At 35.4% G+C, this 8,480-nt stretch overlaps 1 long non-coding RNA gene across 1 annotated transcript in view; it reads right to left on the reverse strand.

The window, feature by feature from the left end:
- Positions 1–865, reverse strand: part of LOC143239938 (uncharacterized) — a 106,786-nt gene extending 105,921 nt beyond the window's left edge. The window contains exon 1 of the long non-coding RNA XR_013021445.1: positions 452–865. This is a non-coding gene — a long non-coding RNA (uncharacterized LOC143239938). The remainder of the gene's footprint in view (positions 1–451) is intronic.
- Positions 866–8,480: the final 7,615 nt, after the last annotated feature.

Genomic DNA, 8,480 nt, shown 5'->3' on the forward strand with positions numbered 1-8,480 from the left:
ATTTTGCCCGTATATTTTCTATTATAATTTGTGAAATTGTTGAGCGAACCTTATTATGAATCAATATCGCTGATTGTGATCTTACATTTTGGTAGGACCACCGTCGGTGGTTATAAATTATAATTAGTATTGGGCTGTAACTTGTAAGACTTAAAAGTAGCATTATTATAACTTTATAACTCAGAAGTCTATATACATTTTTACATTTGTCTTGAAGGTTAAAAAGCAAAGTACTTTATCTGTAAATAATCATATTACGTATAATTTTGTGGCTTAAACACATTGGTAAGTCACTGGTAAGCACTTTCCATAAAGTTTCACAAAAAGCAATATCTATAACTAATAGTTTTATTATATTTATATTATACTACTAGTTAAAAATCTGTATCAATAACCAACTCTGACGAATGAAAGGTTTATTAAGCTAATGTTAATAAACTAACCCACCAACCTGAAATTGTAGTAAATGATGATGTAGCATATAATACCTTTACAAGATATACTATATTTTGATGGACCACCGTTGATGGTTATAATTGTGTTGGCGGACTGTAAGACTCTCCTGTAAAGGATGTGGTAGCCAATCGGTCGGTCTTTACTGTGTCTCCTAGAGCCTCTCAAATAACAAAATGTTGTAAGGTAAAAGCTTGTATTTGACCTCATATAACTGTAGCTGAACCAAAAATGTACAGTAAATCTGAAATAAAATGAACTTCCTTTTTACTTCTTCTTTCAATAATTAATGTTTTCAAAATACTATTTATGTTGCTCACAATTTTTAGTGTTCATCTTTTTACATATAGTTTATTTTTGGTTTCATAGTTTCATTGCCTGGTTTGTACAGTACACAACTCATAATTCATGCGCAAAGTGTAAGGCATACTGCTGTTTATCCGTACACTAATGTGTATCCTCCGTGAACTTTGAATTGACCCTTACGAGCTAAGCTTTGTTAAACAATTTAGTAACTTTTTGGCACGATAGAAAATATTTCACTTTTTAGTCAGACACACATTTGAAAAGTAATTAATACGTAATTCTCTAAAATAGAATGTCTAAAACTGTCTTTCTAACTAAGACATGCACAGATATGTTATAACAATTGTTAAATTATATTATATTATAATCACTAACTTTACCACCAAGTTATAGAATCAAAAGGTCTTGTTATATTGCCGCCAATTTAAAAACATTTGGCAACTTGTAATTGAAAATAAGTTATTTCTATTGGTTTTAAACAAGTAAATCAAGTATGATAATGTAGTATTGAAAATTGCCTTGAGAGAGATAACGATAGATTTGATGGGTACAGCTTCTGTTAATATTTAGTAAACTTTATTCATATTACCGTATAAGGAGGTGTTAAGATATTCAGACTGTACATTTAACTTTCGAATTGTTTGCAAGTGTAAAAAAATATGAACCAGAAATGAGAGCATTGAAATGTAAGGAAACAAGGTAGGAATGGGCGGGTAACATTACAATAGTTGATGGTGTTTGACACGACACAATCTTAGAGTAAGTGTGGTCATATTTTCGTCCATTCTTACTTGGTGTTTTACTTTGAACTTTGATCCAATTATAGACTTCTATTAAGGTCTATCAATAGATAATTCTTTCTGAGTACTTAATAAATATAAAAATCAATGGTTTTGATACTGTTCTTCTGGCCCACCTTTTACCAGTCAAATAGCTATAACGTTTCCCACAAGTAAAGTAGGGCTATTGAAGTTTCCTGTCTCACTTCCGACATAAAACATCCCCCTTATGATGTCATGCATTTCCTTGTGGTCATGAAATTTGATTACATACATGTATCTGTACTTGGTTGCTGAAACAAAGTTTATCACAGAGAAATTTATTTACACACGTCTTTCATTTAGTTTAAACAATTACGAAGTTACAAAGAGCATACGAAGTAGGAATAGGCAGAACTATGGCTTTGAGATTGCACTGTGTCATAAACCATCAAGTGTAGTAATGTTATCCTGTCTATTCCTATTTCTTTCTTTACATTTTGGTGCTCACATTCCTACTTTTGAAGCTGTTTAGTTAAAACTGTTTTACACTTGTTTCATAGCTTTCCTTGGTGCTAAATCTCGAGAGTGACTGGGCTCTAAGTCTGTTCTTCTGGTGCTAAATCTCGAGAGTGACTGGGCTCTAAGTCTATTCTTCTCGTAGCCTTTCTTAAAGTTATTTCTTTTAAAAATCGTGCTGTTTCAAGTAAAACTTTGATGTCAATAAGTCATACATAGTTTTGAAATAATGTAAAGGTAAATAATTTAACTTATTTTCTTGTTTCCAGTCCAGAGCACTCGAGCAAAACCGTGTCAGACTTCAGCATTGGTAGCATTTGTCCTCCTGTAGGAAACTTAGGTCTTATGCACTGACTGCTGTGATAGAATTTATTTTTTTAACACAGAACTCAAAGTTTATATCGTAGTTAGAACCTAGATCCATATAATCTACATAGTATACATTTTTTGTATCTAGCTGAATCAGCTACAAGATGATCAGGTTAGCAATAGTGCATTCGCACCTGTGTGTGTGTTTTCTTACAGCAAAGCCACATCGGGCTATCTTCTGAGCTCACCAAGGGGAATCGAACCCCTGATTTTAGCGTTGTAAATCCGTAGACTTACCACTGTACTATCGAGGGGGGTGCACTCGCACCTGATATATGAGTGCGGGCTAACACTTGGCAACTCATAGAGTATACTCGTAGTCATAAAATATGGCTGCTAGTGTATTGTTAGCTCGTTAGTAGTGTTGCAAAATGGTAATTGTTGTTATTTCTTATTACCAATGTTATAAGTACAATTATGACTAACGCTTTTAATCAATGTAGCGTAATTCAGCCATGCGCAGTTAGATTTGAATAAGGTTAAGACAGATTGAAACATTTGTGGTTTTGTGAAATTGTTTTTACTCTAGGACTATCTTAAGTGTTTTGTTGCTTTCCAGTTTGTTTCTTTTGTTTTCTGAATTTTGCGCAAAGCTACAGAGAGCTATCTGCACTAGCCATCCCTAATTTAGCATTGTAAGACTAGAAGAAAGGCAGGTAGCATCACCACACACCGCCAAATTTTGGGCTACTCTGTTAGCAACGAATAGTGGTATTGACAGTTACATTACAACGTTCGCACAGCTGAAATGGTAAGCATGTTTGTTGTGACGGAGATTCGAACCCGTGACCCTCAGATTACGAGTCGAGCGCCCTAACCACCTGGGCATGTCGGGCCATCAGCTGGTTTGTTTGTAAAGTGCTTATAAAGTTTTGTTTACATTCTGTTTGCAGTGTGTCTGAAGTTTTAATTTGTATTACACACGTTGCACATCTGGCCCATACTTATGCCAGAAAGTGACTAAGATAAAACAGGCTGCACAAATGTTGTTATTTTGGAGATCTAATAATTAAAATCAGAAAATTAAAGAAAGAGATAGTATATCACGTGAAAAGATTGAGATTTTAAATTTCTTATTTCAAATTAAGAAATTAAAACTTATATAAATGTTTGAAGTATAAGCTGTATTTTTATACTAACTTTAAAAAAGTAATTAAACAACTTTACGATTAAAGCATTTCAATAAAGATTTTAGAGACATGCACAGAAAAATCTGATTGTCCGATACGAATACATATAATCTGCTATAAGAAAATTGTTAACCCACTCGAAAAACTCGCCAATTTGCAATACCTGACAGGTCGAAGGAAGTTCGATATGCCCCAGGTATTTGTTTGTTTGTTTTTGAATTTCGCACAGAGCTACTCGAGGGCTATCCGTCCCTAATTTTACAGTGTGAGACTAGAGGGAAGGCAGCTAGTCATCACCACCCACCGCCAACTTTTGGGCTACTCTTTTACCAACGAATAGTGGGATTGGTCGTTACATTATAATAACCCCACGGCTGGGAGGGCGAGCATGTTTGGCGCGACGCGGGCGTGAACCCACGACCCTCGGATTACGAGTCGCACGCCTTACGCGCTTGGCCATGCCGGATCATGCCCCAGATAAAAGTAATGTAGTGATATTACATTGAAACTTTCGAAATAGTGGTAGAAATTATGAAAAAAGCCTTCACATGCTGATGTTCAGAGTAAATCAAGTGAACTCAGCTTAAAAGTTACTTTCAATGTTGTATAAAGTTTTTGTTAGATTTGTTCAAAGCAAGTACAGACTGATCTATCAAAACCCACATCATAACTAACTAGTAATAATAACAGACTTACCTAACAAAACATACACTATGATTAATTGCCCACAGTGCAGACTTGTCTAACTAAACTTAAATCATGACTACACGTCATATATTAATAGATGGCAGTACAGTACACATAAAAACAAAATTGCATCGCCGATGCCAGGTTCTCAAAAATTTTAGACTCACACTAATTAAACTTACGAAAATGTTGAGAAAACACTGTATTTACATACAACAATCGATTAGAAAGAAACGGTACAACAGTCTGTCTGTGAATTTACAACGCTAAAAACTCAGTTTCTATGCCCATGTTAGGCAGACCACAGAGAGCCCATTGTGTAACTTTGTGCTTAAACGGCCCGGTATGGCCAAGTGTGTTAAGGCGTTCGACTCGTAATCCGAGGGTCGCGGGTTCGAATCCCGGTCGCACCAAACATGCTCGCCCTTTCAGCCGTGGGAGCGTTATAAGGTGACGGTCAATCCCATTATTCGTTGGTAAAAGAGTAGCCCAAGAGTTGGCGGTGGGTGGTGATGACAAGCAGCCTTCCATCTAGTCTTACACTGCTAAATTAGGGACGGCTAGCACAGATAGCCCTCGAGTAGCTTTGCGTGAAATTCAAAACAAACAAACATTGTGCTTAAACTACAAATAAATAAATGATCAGAAATTTAATGAGCTGCCAAGTGTGGCATGAAAATTACTTTCACAAATTTATTACTGCTTTACTAAAAACTGTTAAATATTTGTCATATAGGATTTCGACAATTACCGGATTTCAGCGAATACTTAGTCCTTGTATTTTATAGTCACCGTGCGGCTTCTGCAGCACCGGTGTATCGATAAAAGTCGAGTTGAAAATGAACAACATGACAAAGACAATACAGTTAAAAGTGAAACGACTATACTAACAGCCTTATTTTAAAAAACGTAAAGGCGAATATAATTTGAATAAAGAAACATCGGAAAAAGAGGACTATGTGACTGACGGCATCAAGATTCTATTACATAAACAGCAATGCAAGTAGAAAACTGGAACATTTTTTTTTCATACATGCCAAAGAGCTGCCGACAGATGACAGTACTTACATTTATATTGCACGTGCACTTTTAAATTAAGCAATAAATAACGTCTATCTTTATTTTCATACAAATGCAAAGAGTTCCATTATAATCTAAGTATTAAATGGCAAATAGTATAAAACAAAGAATTACATCCAGGTATAACAAATGTATCGATATTTAAATAGGACTACATACCATAACAACTGATAGAAAAATTCAGACCTGTAAGAAAAGAAAGAAACAGAAACACATACTTATAGATTATTGAAGTAAATGTAATTACAATAAATATGGCAAGATATATCCTTACAAAGACTTTCTAAATAGAAAGAACAGTAAACAGCATAAATTTCTATAGAAAAAATATATAAATTATTCGTTTTTTAAGCACAAATAGAATAATGTTGAACTATATCTGCCCACCACATGGACAAAACCATGAGGTCAGAGGTGAATAATTGGAGTAATGTATAAAAATGGAAGAAGTTGTGGGATTATAATTTGCGTAAAATTACGAAAGAGCTATCTGTGCTGCCTCTTTCTTGTTTTGAACTGAGAAATTAGAGAGAAGACACAATCAACCTCACCCATCACCAACACTTGACCTATTCCCATTCAAAAATACAAATATAACTTCAAAATGCGAGGACTGGTTTCACGGTAACGGAACCACGGTTCCTTAGATATACAGTCCGGCACACTGATGTCAACGCTACGCACACATGAATAAAACAATTGGTGAAAGAGAATTTGAGAAACAAGGGTTTAATAAAATAAATCTACAAAATAGAACAAAACATGGTTTATGATAATGAAGTATTTTAACTTTCAACAATAAATAACCTGACATGCTACATTCCACCAAATGTGCTCGTCTTAATAAGGAGATGTTCAATCCCACTATTCGTTGGCAAAAGAGTAGTCCAAGAGTTGGTGGTGGGTGGTGATAACTAGTTGCCTTTCCTCTAGTCTTACACTACTAAATTAGGGACGGCTAGCGTAGATACCTCTCGTGTAGCTTCTCGTGAAATTCTGACCAAACCAAACCATTCTACACTACAAACACCCCTATATACTGATATTGTTACAATCCAACAATTAGATTACGAAAGAATCATCTCACATCAAATACAAGATTACCGAAGCTATACATTTTCAAGCAACTTGCGTATTTTATTTCTACTGAATACAATTATTCATAACACTCGAGTTAGTTGGTTGGTTGGTTTGGTGTTTTCTGCGCCAACACTTGAGTTAACGTTCGAAGAAGAAAAAAAGACGTGACATCCGATATAACGAAGCCCAGTGCAAAACGAAAACTTCGATGATAAACTTTGAAATTTTTTCGTCTAAGTATTTATTACATTCAAGTTAATGTTTTGATAGTCATGTGAATAGAGTCAGGTGGAAGAACTATTTAGAAAAGCGCTTTCTGACACAACTCATTTCACAAAATTCACTTCCGAACGCTGGTCATTTTATAAAAACCACTTTCTAACAGGTGATTTTGTAAAGCCACTTCATAACGCAGATCATTTTTAAAATCCACTTCTTAAAAATGGTCATTTTTTAAAAGTAATTTCCTAACACTGGTCACTTTAAAAAGCCATTTCTAACACAGGCTATTTTGTAAAATCCACCACCTAACGTTGGTCATTTTGTAAAAACATTTCCTAACACAAGCCACTTCGTAGAAACCGCTTTCTAACGCTGGTCATTTTATAAAATCCACTTTCTAATGGTGATAATATTGTAACACCCCTTCCCCATACAGGACAACTTTCATACTTTCATAAAGGTGTAAAGTATTACACCTTTCCAGATGAGGAAGTATCACTACAAATATTTCTCAAAACAAATAGTATACAGGAACGATGCAGATTTGTGGCAATACAGGTACACACGTAGTGGGCCCGACAAGGCCAAGTGGTTATGGGCGCTCGACTCGTAATCTGAAGATCGCGAGTTCGAATCCCCATAACATCAAACAAGTTCGCCTTTCAGTCGTGGAGTGTTGTAATATTTCCGTCAATCCCACTATTCGTTGGTAAAAGAGTAGTCCAAAAGTTGGCGGTAGGTGGTGATGACCAGCTGCTTTTCCTCTAGTCCTACATGGTTAAATAAGAGACAGCTAGCGCAGATAGCCCCTGTGTAGCTTTGTATGAAATTGAAAAACAAACACAGGTTGTGTATTTTCTCCTCAACGCAAGTTCTGTGGTCTGAGATTGTTTACGTCAGTGACAGTGTGAAACTAGATCCGCGTTGCGGATAGTTATCAGCGATATTGTGAAGTTTCAAACTATAGTGACAAATTATGTATACGATATATTTTGTATATATATTTCCATATAGTTATTGATGTAGGATAAGAAATACATTCTTCTGTAAGCTAACATTTAAAAACTTAATATATATGTTAAAGTTATAAATATTTAATGACGTGCATCATAGTGGGGAGACTTACAGCTTACAGTGTTAAGAATGAACTTCCTACAAACAGGTAGGTTTGAGCCCATTTTATACGTTTCTTCCAATAGAACGCAACTGTACAAAATTGTATCAACATAACTGCGTAGGCCAGACATTCGACTCGTAATCTGAGGGTCGCGAGTTCGAATCCGCGTCACACCAAACATGCTCGTCCTTTCAGCCGTGGAAGGTTTATAATGTAATGATCAATCCCATCATTCGTTGATAAAAAAGTAGCTCAAGAATTGGCGGTGGGAGTGATGACTGGCTGCCTTCCCTCTAGTCTTACATTGCTAAATTAGGGACGGCTGGCGTAGAGTTCTCGAGTAGCTTTGCGCGAAATAAAAAACAACAACAAACAAACATAACTGCGTAAAAATTTATATATTTCAAAATGTACATATGTAAATATACAAAGCATTATGTAATTCACTAGAGTCTTCTGTACTTAACTTCACAGTATAGGAATCAACTTTTAAATTCTTAGAATTCACACTTCGCTATTATGAACGGTAAAGTAAGGCGGGATTATGTAAATACGTGTGTGTTTGTGGCTTGATTAGAAATATTTTATTCTTGTGTCAATAAAGGTGATTGTGAAGTAACTGTGTCTCCAAGGATATTTCTAATAAAACATTTTAAAATGCGAATTACGGATAGGTCAAATTTAAATGGTAGCTGGCAAAAAAGTAAGTCCGATCGAAACGTTAATTGACCACAATTTTGACAGATTTAGCCGACCGAG

Source organism: Tachypleus tridentatus, chromosome 13 (assembly GCF_004210375.1).
Source record: "Tachypleus tridentatus isolate NWPU-2018 chromosome 13, ASM421037v1, whole genome shotgun sequence".
Lineage (NCBI taxonomy): Eukaryota > Metazoa > Arthropoda > Merostomata > Xiphosura > Limulidae > Tachypleus > Tachypleus tridentatus.